At 38.7% G+C, this 13,460-nt stretch overlaps 1 protein-coding gene across 1 annotated transcript in view; it reads left to right on the plus strand.

The window, feature by feature from the left end:
• Positions 1 to 867: 867 nt before the first annotated feature.
• The window catches only part of Rcc1 (Regulator of chromosome condensation 1), a 42,996-nt gene continuing 30,403 nt past the window's right edge, over positions 868 to 13,460 (plus strand). The window contains exon 1 of the mRNA XM_076202619.1: positions 868 to 1,021. The gene's annotated coding sequence lies outside the window, so the exon portion shown is untranslated. The remainder of the gene's footprint in view (positions 1,022 to 13,460) is intronic.

Genomic DNA, 13,460 nt, shown 5'->3' on the forward strand with positions numbered 1-13,460 from the left:
ATAAACATTTGCAACCCACTACCTGATAACCTAGTTAGTTCCATTTCAGTGGAGTCATTCAAGGACAAACTCTACTTGGATTTGCAGATTGATTTTCCTATGAAATTTAAAAATAGATAAATATATAACGCTTAGATCCTCTACTGCATTATACCAAGCCTGCTTATGGCACATAGCTCAGCTCAGTATTTCAAATTGTCCAATGTCTTCCATGTTTCCCCAAGGTGTTGAGTTCCAGCAGATCTGGGCTACCCACATTTTTACGTAACTTGTCAAGGATATCCTTGAGCCATATAAATGTGTAATAGCGTTGTCAACCAGGTGAGTAGCCTAAGTCAACTATCTGAAACTCGGTGAGAGACAAACAGTAATGAGTTTGTGTGACATTGTATCACCATACCGAACTCTTAGTGATTATTATATATTCTGTATTTTTGTGTAATTGAGTTATAAAAGTTTCTCTTGCATCACTAGAACCCTTATAATGTGTTCGTTTGCACCATGTTTACGTGTAGAATCTAGGATTGTCTTTTCGTCATCTATATGGAGGATTATGGTATTTGTTGAGTCATTGTCTACAAATAGTTTATAGTTAATTGTCAGTTTCTAAAGACTGACCCTTCTCTTGGTTAGATTTCATGTCCAACTTTATTTCTATTTGTAAGAACCTTGGAACATACTTTACATACATTTGATAACGAACTGAAGTGCATCTTGGCTTTCTCTCTTGTGAAGTAAAAATAAATATAGAAATACAATATATAGTTATTTCATAGAAAATTAACGCAATTTATTTTGAACTCTTGTTTGCTACAATATTCCAGTAACTAAAATATAATAAAAATTAATACACAATGATCGATCACTTTCGTCGAGTTTTGAACGCGCACGAACAACTCGTGTACTCTTTAAATCTCCCGCCAGAAATACGCCATTTAAACCAAAGTTAAAGTCGTGTGTGGTCTGGAAGTCTGCCTTGTAATTTATTGTGGAAGAAGCGTCATTGAAATATATAAACATAGTAAGTGAATACTAGAACATCTTAATCACGTGGTAATAGTGTGGTATGCCTTAACATTGATGAAATTTGAAATGTTCAAAGTAAACTACAACCCCCCCAACTGCGAATCCCGTGTTGAAAGTTGTTGTAGGAGTGTGAAAGCATACCATAAATTTGTCTCATTATTATTATAATTGATAGAGTCCAAGTATTGTTATTCCAAAATGGGCATAAGGTGTATCTTGGTTTCAGTAAAATTGTTTAGCAGTCGTTAAAACCCAGGGAATACCCTATATATATATGTCTGCACGTTTGGCAAATTTTCAAACAGGTCACAAACTCAACAAAACTACAAATTAGGAGGTTGACTAAGAATATAGGTGAGGTACTATGTATGTAAGGTAGTTTAGGTAATTTGGATAAATTCTTTTTAACACTATTGTTGCCAGTATTTTATGACTGGTGTGCTATTTTCACTAATAAATTAACTTGTCAGGCAGTTGTGGAACCATCTCAAATCTCACTTGGGGATGGACAACAGCTTTTTCTGGTATCCTTTTTTTTATATATAAAACATTACACCACTTCCTGGATATTAATGGCGTGCTGTTAAATAATATGGATTCAGACAAAGCAGGAGAATCTTTGATCAGTGGCTGCTTGTCTTTGCAATCTGTATTCTAAGATCTACTCGGAATTGAAACGTTTCTTTCATGGGGTTTGACTACTTACCCCACCGGACTCCACCGGACCGCACCGGACCTTTATCCAAGCTTATACCTACCCCACCGGAGGTTGAGATTGATCGTAGGTTAGCATGGAATGTGTATTTTGACAGTTTGCACATGACTTGTATTTGTAACACCACTTGACGTTGCATGCCGAGAGGTTTGAGAGAGTTTGTATGGGACCGCACCGGAGGCTTATTTTATTGTACTTCTACCTGAATAAAATGTACATCAATGTTTTATACGGAACAATAAACATTTATCTGATTCTGATAGTACCAATACCAATTATTCGTATACGGGCGAATAATAATAGCATCTCCATGATAATAGTGAGGTTGAGATTTCAAACTTATCACGTATCCGTATCCTTATACGGATATTTAACATTAGAATTCAGTGTACTTGTTCACGTGACCTTGTACATTATACCAAGGTCTAAGTAAACAGGTCTAACCGCTGGACCAGTTCTGCGCAGCTTCTGACGTCTTTTGGATGCGTCCATTTTCTCTTTGTGATACACTGAAGAAAACTGTGAAACGCCAAGGAAGACAGGAACTATAATATTTTATATATTATATATATATATATATTATATATATATATATTATATATTCATATATATAGACAGGAACTATAATATCTTATATATATTTATATATATATTATATAATATTTGTCAGAATATAACTAATTGAGTGGAGCGGTGCGAGCGAAGGCGACGTCATTTTCGAACGACGGACCAGCTTCAACTGACAGCTATAGGACCCGCTAACCCCACTTTGTACAGCCAGGTGACGTTCACGGGCCCGCTGCGCCAACTCCCTCGAAATTCGGTCGGAAGTGGTTAGACCTTATCAAGATCTAAGAATATAAGGTCTAACCACTTCCGACCGAATTTCGAGGGAGTTGGCGCAGCGAGCCCGTGCACGTCACTTGGCTGTTCAAAGTGGGGTTAGCGGGTCCTATAGCTGTCAGTTGAAGTTGGTCCGTCGTTCGAAAATGACGTCGCCTTCGCTCGCACCGCTCCACTCAATTATTTATATTCTGACAAATATTATATAAAATATATATATATAATATATATAAAATATTATAGTTCCTGTCTATATATATGAATATATAATATATATGATATATAATATATATATATATATAATATAAAATATTATAGTTCCTGTCATCCTTGGCGTTTCACAGTTTTCTTCAATGTATCACAAAGAGAAAATGGACGCATCTAAATGACGTCAGAAGCTGCGCAGAACTACTCCAGCGATTAGACCTGTTTACTTAGACCTTGGACCTTATATTCTTAGATCTTGCATTATACGTAGTATTCGTTTTCGTTTACGTAGTGAAATCTCAACCTCTCTAATCATTGTTCTTGGACAACCGTATACTGACGGTGGAATAACAATAAAAATATGCACTGTTCGATCGTATACGGGCGAATAATCACTTCGTTTTATTTTAATTTGAATTTATTCGGTAAATCATCCTCCATCGCACTTTCATCTCTGAACGTCACTTAACCATTGATTTAATTGGGCCGGTCAGTTAACAGTGACTTTTATCTCAGTTAATATTCAATAAACGGTGCCATATTGCCACTTTCACTGACTTTTACCTCAGAACGTCACTTGCTTGAACTTCATTCAGTCAATTGGTCAATTAACAGCCTGTGACATTGCCCCTTTTACCCCAGAACGTCCTCACTTGAATTTTATTCAGTTAACTGGTCCGGTGGGGTAGGTATGAGCCAAATTTTATACCACTGGTCAAACTGTCAAAATACACATTCCATTTGACCAACGATCAATCTCCACCTCCGGTGGGGTAGGTTTTAGCTTGTTGATTTAATTTGGCCGGTCAGTTAACAGTGACTTTTATCTCAGTTAATATTCAATATGAGCCAAATTTTATACCACTGGTCAAACTGTCAAAATACACATTCCATTTGACCAACGATCAATCTCCACGGGTTGGTTTTACCTTGTTGATTTAATTTGGCCGGTCAGTTAACAGTGACTTTTATCTCAGTTAATATTCAATTTGAGCCAAATTTTATACCACTGGTCAAACTGTCAAAATACACATTCCATTTGACCAACGATCAATCTCCACCTCCGGTGGGGTAGGTTTTAGCTTGTTGATTTAATTTGGCCGGTCAGTTAACAGTGACTTTTATCTCAGTTAATATTCAATATGAGCCAAATTTTATACCACTGGTCAAACTGTCAAAATACACATTCCATTTGACCAACGATCAATCTCCACCTCCGGTGGGGTAGGTTTTAGCTTGTGTAAAGGTCCGGTGCGGTCCGATGGAGTCCGGTGGGGTAATTAGTCATACCGCTTTCATGCTTCCCATTTTCACCACCCATGTACATCCTCTGCTGGAATATGCATCTTCTGTTTAGAGTTTAGGTTATGTAGGGAATATTAGACAATTGGAGTCGGTACAAAGAAGATGAACAATAGAAATTTATGGTTTTGGGGGCATGGACTATCATCATCACCTAACTTGTACTCAGTCAAGGGGCGATTACTCAGACATGGTATTATTAAATACTGGCAAAATTTCCATGGTCACTTGTCATTTTCTTGGAAATACTTCTTTCTTCATCTCTTGTTGAGCACTGCAAGGGGTCATAATTTCAAAATTGCTCACTCAAGATTATAGGTAGAGGTTTGGAAGAGATCTAGTTTAACCACTTCAGTATGAGTCAAGTTCTTATGTGCAGCATTGGCTGCCATACAGTATGTATGATTCATCACACTAGCATTATAAGATAAATTTTTAGAAGTGCACACCTATGCAATTTAGTAATAGAAAATTATTAAGGTAAACGTTCAGTTCTGTATATAGACGCGGTATAGCGTTAGAAAATTAATTATTAATTTTGTAAATTATAATATATCAACATAATATGTAATTTTCTTGGTGGATATAAAAAAAAAAAGGTTGCTAAAATAGATTTCATTAGTAACGAAGTCGCACTGGACGAATGGTACGTCATGTTTATCATAGATGCCGACGTCGAAGAAATGGAAGGATGATGAATTTGTCTAACCTAATCTAACGTGTATTTAGTAAATTGGTACATGTAATTTAAGGTCATCTGGATCGTCATCGTCATCATCACAGATGTTGGCGGCCTGTTCAATCACTCTAATTGTGGGGTATTTTGGTTTTTCATAGCTTGAAGGAATGCATGGATTTCAGTTCCATAGCATTCCTTCAAGAATATATACCTCGCGAGGTACTGGCGGAACTACCAAGGGCATACACCAGGCCTTGACTGGACTGGGCAGACAACACTTGACAAACAACAAGATGACATCCCGATCCTATGCTAGTGACTTCGTTCGTTAGTATATTTGCTTGTAGCAAGGTATTTTTTATTTTTATTTCTGCCAAGAGAATCACATAATACGTTCATGTATTATAATTGACAAAATTGATATTTATTTTTCTAACGCCATATCGTGTCCATGTACACAACTGAACAAATACCATTATTAATTTTGTAAATTATAATACATCAACATAATATAAGATTTTCTTGGTGGAAATCTATAACCAAAAAGTTGTTATAATAGATTTATTAACGAATGAAGTCGCAGTGGTTGAATGATACACCATGTTTGTTTTGATAGATGCTGAGGTCAAAGAAATGAAAGGATGATAAATTCATCTACAGTGAGTCCTCGTTATACAGCACATATGCGTTCCTGAAAGCCTTACTGCAAATTGAAATTACCGTATACCTAACCCAAGTTTTGACTTATGGCAAACATACCTTCTCCCTGCTCTTTCCTCTTCAAAATATCAAATTTTACCTCTAAAACATGAGCGGATACCGTACATGTGAATTTTTCTTACCGTAAATAGAATCGAGGATAGTAATTACCAAATACTGTAACTGTGAATTTACTGGATAAAGAATTACCGTACAAGGAGGACTCACTGTATTCTAATCTAATCTAACCTAACCTAACCGATATTTAATAATTCGGTACCTCAAATTCTAAAGATCATCTGTCTGTTGATATAATCTTCAGGGGTTTCCTCTTCTGCTTGGGGGTTGTTTCCTGATCTTTACCTGCATCTTCTGCCAATGTGTGCTTCTCACTATCGTCAGTTCCATCTTGGTTTTTTCTTGATCACTTCCATATCTTTCTCCAGTTTCTTGGAATAGTCATCCCAGCTCCTCTTCCTATCGTTCATCTTTCTCTTGGATGGCTTGGGACTGGGTGACTACTATAACAGGGTCGTCCATGTCAGTTTTGTCATTGTGTAGCCATCTCATTGTGGAAGTATTCACTGTCTTCAGTCTTACCTGGACTCCCTATATTCTTCCCAAGGAGGACATCAATACCTTTTACTGGCAATTCTGCTACTCCTACTTCAACACTTGCTGTCCTACTATTTCTAGTAAAACCTTAGCTATGGGCACTAATGTCATTCCTCCTGCTAATTCCATGATAAACTGACCTATGTATCTATCTTGTAATCCTGGTAATTGGCCTCAAAATGGTGAGAGAAGTTCCCATATCTCATAAAGCCATGATTGTCTATTTCTCTTCACTTTGTTCCACTCCTGTCCTAGCATTTCTCAAATATGGCAACAATTCTTGACCTGCCTCTGTATTTTCTACCTTGCCTAACCTATCTTCATCTATACAGCAATAACTGTCTTGTCCTCTACTATTTCCTTTCTGTCTTACTTGGGTTTTCCCTTTGTCTTGTGTGCCCCCCCCCCCCTTGATTTCATTCCCCTTGGGGCAATACCACACTATATACCTCCCAGAGGTATAACATCTGCTATTTTGCTCTTTTCCACACATTATCTCCTGCCTGGATGACCTATTTCCCATTTCTTCCCTATGCCTCTGTCCTCTCTCCACTTAGCCTAGCATAACAATTCTGAGTTCTGTGCCAGAATCTACTGCAGTTAAAGCACTGAGGTGGCTTTCTCCAACTATCCCTACCTGTGGTCTTATGTCTCTGGTTCAGCGTCACAAACATACCTGTTCTCACTCCTAGAAATCTTTCATACTTCTAACTTCATCTACCCTTAACCACTTCAGTACGAGTTAAATTCTTGCATGCAGCATTGGCTGCAATATGTATGATGCGTCACCATACTCACGTTATAAAATACAGTCAAACCTCGGTTTTCGAACATAATCCGTTCGAGAAGGCTGTTCGAAAAGCGATTTGTTCGAAAACCGAAACAATTTTTCCCATTATAATCAATGTAAATAATTTTAATCCGTTCCAAGTCTAAAAAAACAACTTTTTCTAATTTTTTTTTTTTACTATTTTACACCATAAACTGCACTGTATACTGTTTACCATAAATAAGTGTATCCCACTTCTTTTCTTAAACTTTTCAAACCACCCTCTGCTTGCTTTAAAATCAAACCCTTCCGGAATAATGCTAGGATATTTTTTTTATCAAATCTTCATACAATTGTCTTGCTTTGGCACAAATTGCATCTTCACTAAGAGTATCACCTGCTAACTGTTTCTCACTTACGAAAATCAGCAAAAGTTTCTCCACTTCCTCCAATACCTGTGGCCTTTGTTTGCTAAAAACACTTGATCCTTTAGCCACATCACTTGCTTTAACCTGGTCTTTATTTTTTAGGATGGTGCTTATCGTCGATTTCGCCATCCCAAACTACTTAGCCAACGCAGACACACGAACGCCAGATTCATATTTCGCTATTAATTCTTTTTTAAATTCAATAGTTTTGCGCACTACTTTCCTCTTTTCTTCACCACTTGAACTTGCTTTCTTTGGACCCATGATTAGGGGCTAATACACAATGCAAAGATGAAAAAAAGTCAGATTTACGTAAATAAGAACGAACACGTCTGCTCGGAATGAACTTTGATCGCAAATGCGCTACGGAGGAAGCGTCCTTAGCATTCGAGTTCTCTCGGCTCGCGAGTGAGCCGCGTTCGGGTACGCTCGGCTTCTTTCGGTTTGTTCGAGAGCCGAAATTTGGTCGAGTTCTGAGACGTAAAATTCTCGAACTTTTTGGTCGAAAACCGATTTGGTCGAGAACAGAAGCGTTCGATAACCGAGGTTTGACTGTATAAAGTTGGTGCTGTATTACTTCTATTTTATTCTGAGTAATAGTAAACACAGAAAACATGGTCACACCAGTTCACAAAATCCTGGGGTAACTCATGTACAACTACAAAAATATATAATCAAGATGCAGACACCTGCATCCTAGTGTACCCATTTGTGCCACGTGATGTCTATGTAGGCGTCATCGTACTGAAGAGTTTATCACATAATTTTCTGCAGAACTTGCCACCTGCATCAATGTCTCATAGCTTCGAGTACAAACACATAACCTAGTTTTGATGTTTAACCCCTTCCATACGGTGCCGCACACGTAGGCGTCATGGACTTAGATCTCGGTGGCAGCAGCCAATGCCAGCCGTACGACGTGTCGTAATAATACTCGCATCATAAAATATAGTCACCGCTTATATCGATTGTTCTCTCTTCACCCGTAAATTTTGATAACCATAGAAAATGCGATTACAAAAGAATTAGAAAGAATGTCATTATGGAGGGGCGACTACAATAAATATAATCAAGACGCCGATATGGCAGCCTCGCGAATACACTCGCTCCCCATGACGCCTACGTGTGCGGCACCGTATGGAAGAGGTTAATGTGTTGAGGAAATGCTCAATCCTGATCACCTCCCTTGTTCTCTCAACAGTTTCCAGGTTTTCTGAATGTACCCACTTATCCAAGTCCCTAATGTTCCTAGCATGATCCATATAAGTACATCAAATTTACTAGTTTCCCTTTTTTTTTCTCCTCTCACTCCTCTCTGGGAAAATCTGTACTTTTAGTATTTCATTTTTACTTTTTCATGTAATGCCTTAGTGGGTAGGTTAGGTTTTATTATAGCTGACCACACATTATTGTCCCACTTCATTTGCTCTGCAGTCCCTTTGAATGTTAAGAAGATTGTCTTGGTCTCCTTTTTGTCAAATTTTTGGATGAGCTTTTGATCCTTCACTAATGTATCACTTACACTGACTTCCTTACTTGACTGAGCTGACCAAAGTTATGTTAATTTTTCCCTTTCTAGATTCACTGAGATATTAGGTACAAATTTTCCCTGTTTCTCATTTGCTTTTTGCTTAATCTAGTTTCTTCCTTGCTAATTCCTACACTTTCTACTTTGAGTCTATTTCCCATGTCTACATAAGGTAAATGTTCAGTTGTGTACATGGACACGATATAGCGTTAGAAAATTAATTATTAATTTCGTAAATTATAATGTATCAACGTAATGCAATTTTCATGGCGGAAATAAAAAACAAAAAAACTGCTAAAACAGATTTCGTAAGTAACGAAGTCATGCCGGACGAATGGTACGCCATGTTTATGATAGATGCCGACGCTGAAGAAATGAAAGGATGATAAATTCGTCTAACTTAAAGTATTTAGTGAATTGGTACCTGTAATTTAAGGTCATCCGGATCGTCGTCATCATCATGGATGTTGGCGGCCTGTTCAATCACTGATTGTGGGGTATATAGGTTTTTCATAGCTTGAAGGAATGCATGGATTTCAGCTCCATAGCATTCCTTTAAGAATATATACCTCACGAGGTAATGGCGGAAGTACCGAGGGCGTACACCAGGCCTCAACTGGACCGGGCAGACAACACTTGACAAATGACAAGGTGGCATCCCGATCCTATGCTAGTGACTTCGGTCGTTAGTATATTTGCTCGTAGCAAGATATTTTTTTATTTTTATTTCCACCAAGGAAATCGCATATTACGTTCATGTATTATAATTTACAAAATTAATATTGAATTTTCTAACTATATCGCACCCATGTACACAATACAACTGAACAAATACTTCTACTTTCTTCTGATTCATTGTGTGGTGCTGGTAATATGCCTTGAAAGTTACATTAGGGTGTAATGTCAAAGGACAAATTATCATGATGGGATGTAATGACAGTGGATGACAAAAGATCACGATGGGATGTAATGATAGTGGAGGACAAAATATCATGATGGGATATAATGGTAGTGGAGGACAAGATATCATGGTAGGATATAATGTCAATGAAGGACAAAATATTACAATGGGATGTAATGGCAGTGGAGGACAAAATATTATGATGAGATGTAATGATGGTGGATGACAAAATATCATGGTAGGATATAATGTCAGGGGAGGACAAAATATAATTTTAGGAAGGGATGCCAGACAGAATTTCAATGAACGACGGGAGGCCGATGTGGAACGCAGTGATGTAGGGGGGCAAAGTGTACAAAAGAGATCGGATGACTGTGAACGACCAGATGTCTGTGATGGGGGAAGTATGAATGAGGCATTGAATGTCAATGAAGGACCAAATATCAATATAGGGCAAGGTGTCTATAAAGAAGAATATTATAATGTAAGGCATGATCCACAACAAAGTTATGTTGTAGCACATTTATAAAATAATACTAATGACCCACTTTCGGAGGAGAATAAGCAAAAGTATAAAGATCTTTACACTAACTGTGATCCTCTTCAGCAGATGTGAATTACAGAGTAGAGAACAATGTGTATTTATACAGAAGTAGTGAGGTAAGCAGGAAGGGACGGGGGCTCAGGTCACGTGTCCGGTGTTGCGTGGACCTTGGTGGCTTTTGTCCACCGCTAATGTAGATAGTAACATTTTATTTATTGCAAATGAAGAAATACAATCTTATGGTCAATGGTCACCAGATTGTATTTCTTCATTTGCAATAGATAAAATGTTACCATCTACATTAGTGGTGGACAAAAGCCACCAAGGTCCACGCAACTCCGGACACGTGACCTGAGCCCCGTCCCTTCCTGCTTACCTCACTACTTCTGTATAAATACACATTGTTCTCTACTCAGTAATTCACATCTGCTGAAGAGGATCACAGTTAGTGATCGAAATATACAGATCTTTATACTTTTGCTTATTCTTCTCCGAAAGTGGGTCATCAGTATGTAAGGCATGATATTGAAACTCAAAATGTGTCAAAAAGAAATAATCACGAGTTTCTTAAACCCATTTGTAAAACTTTAATGCTCATATTATTCAACTTATACATGGATGGGGTGGTGCGAGAGGTAAATGCAAGGGTGGTGGGTCAGGGATTGGAGATGGTTAAAGAAAATGGAGAAAAGTGGGAGGTGAGCCAGCTGTTAACATAAGAACATAAGAATAAAGGAGACTGCAAGAGACAATAAGGCCTACACTAGGCAGCTCCATATCCATCACCACCTGTCATCCCTATCCATAAAGTTGTCTAATCGTTTTTTAAAACAACTGATAGTTTCAGCGCTTACTACATGGTTACTAAGTTTATTCCATTCATTGACCACCCTATTAGTAAACCAATTCTTGCCTATTTCCTTCTTAAATCTAAATTTGTCCAGTTTATACCCATTACTGTGAGTCCTGCCCTGTTGTTTTATTATGATGACCTTGTTTGCATCACCCTTGTTATAGCCTTTGATCCACTTGAACACTTCTATTAGATCACCCTGCATTCTGCGTCTTTCCAGAGAGTGTAAATTTAGGTGCCTAAGCCTCTCTTCGTAAGGCAAATTTCCGAGACCATGTATCATTTTGGTCATTCTTCTCTGTACTGATTCTAGTGAATTGATGTCCATTCTGTAGGACAGAGACCAAAACTGTACTGCATAGTCAAGGATGGGTCCAACTATCGCTAGATAGAGTTTAATAATTACCTCTGCACTTCTATTCGTTACCGTCCTAGCAATGAAACCTAATGCCCTGTTAGCTTTATTTCTGGCACTAATGCACTGCTTCCTGGTTTTAATGTCCGGACTCACCAGAACTCCCAAGTCCTTCACGCACTTAGATTTGTCTAAAAACGTGTTATCTAAGTTGTATCTATTTTCAGGGTTGTGTAGCCCTACGTTTAACACTCTACACTTTGAGATATTGAAGTTCATTTGCCACTTCACCGACCATGTTAACAATTTATAAGATCATCCTGCAGAATCTGGGCGTCGTCTCCTGATCTAATTAGGTGTCCTATTTTAGTGTCGTCCGTAAACTTACTAACATCACTATTTATCCCATCTTCTCAGTCGTTTATGTATATAATGAACAACAAGGGACCCAAAACCGAGCCCTGAGGGACCCCACTAGTAACATTGCCCCACCTAGATTTTATTCCATTTATGGTGACCCACTGTTTTCTGTTACTGATCCAAGCTCTAATCCATTCTAACACTTTTCCTCCTATGACTCCTCCTATGACACTGTGCTTGTGGCAGGATCAGAGGAGGGAATGAGGAAGTTTGTGACAGTCTGGGAGTGTGTGTGAAAGAAGGAAGTTGAAGATAAATGTGGGTAAAAGTAAGGTGATGAGATGTACAAGGGGTGAAAGTGGCAGCAGACCGGAAGTGAGCATTAAGGGAGAGACTGGAGGAAGTGGATAGTTTTAGATACTTGGGTGCAAATGTGGCAGGAAAGGGAGGAATGGAGGTGGAGGTAGATTGAGAGAAGCAAGTAAATGCCTTGGTGGATTAAAAAGTGTAAGGAGAAAAACATTTGGGAATGGATGCTAAGAGGATGTTGTATGAAGGAGTGATTGTGCTGACAGCACTGTATGGTACAGAAACATGGAACATGAGAGAGGAAGAGGGAAGGAGTTTGAATGTGATTGAGATGAGGTGTCTGAGAAGTAAGATAGGGGTTATTAGACTGGATAGAGTGAGAAATGAGGAGGTGAGGAGAACGGGGGTGGTAAGGGAGTTGGGAGATAGGGTAGATGAAAGAGTACTAGGATGGTTTGGACACATGAAAAGAATGAGTGAAGGAAGACTAGTAGAAGAGGTATGGAAGGCAGATGTGGAGGGTGTGAACATGCGGGGGCTACCTAGGATGAGATGGCTGGATGAGGTAAAAGGGGCTTTGGGGAAGAGGGGAATGTCTGTTGAGGAAGGACAGGAGAGGACAGAAGACGGGTGAATAGAGAATGGTTGTATATGGATGATGTTGTGGTGCATGAAGTGGAATGGGTGGGGGATGAGGGGTGAGGTATTATGTGTGAGAAAAATTTGACGCAGCCCAAAGGGATTTCTCCCTGTCTTCTCCTTTTCTGCATGAGGGGATGGAGAGGGGGGGGGGGTTGTCGCCGATTTAATAAAGTGGCCTTGCGTTGGATGTGCTGTCATGCATCACTGCTTCTGACCCAGGGCAGTGGACAAGATGCAGGGATGACCCGTCATCTAGGAGGTGCCAAGATAGGAGGGAGGGTGGAGTGTATTGGGGATGGAATGGGTGGGAATGGTTTTTATGCCTTTTTTTTTTTGGCTATCTCCCTTATAAGAGGGAAAATGCCTTGATATATGTATGTATGTATGTATGTATTAGGAACAAATTCCAAGAAATACAGGTGTATGTCAAAAGCGAAAATCTTGATATGATAGAAATGACAGAGACATGGTTAAATGGTTTGAAGCTGAATTTAATACTGCGGGATTTAAACAGTTTCATCAGGATAGAAACCACAAGAAAGGTGGGGGTGTTCTGTTGTATGTTAACCTCTTCACTCCGGGGCACATCGCACCTCTGGCAGCGTTAGCTGCCCGACGTGTGATGTTGCGTCATAATAATTGCATTATAAAAAATAAAGTCAGTGCTCAATCGTTTGTTCTCTTT

This window comes from Oratosquilla oratoria, chromosome 19, assembly GCF_046742065.1.
Source record: "Oratosquilla oratoria isolate Oo_2021 chromosome 19, ASM4674206v1, whole genome shotgun sequence".
Classification (NCBI taxonomy): Eukaryota; Metazoa; Arthropoda; class Malacostraca; order Stomatopoda; family Squillidae; genus Oratosquilla; species Oratosquilla oratoria.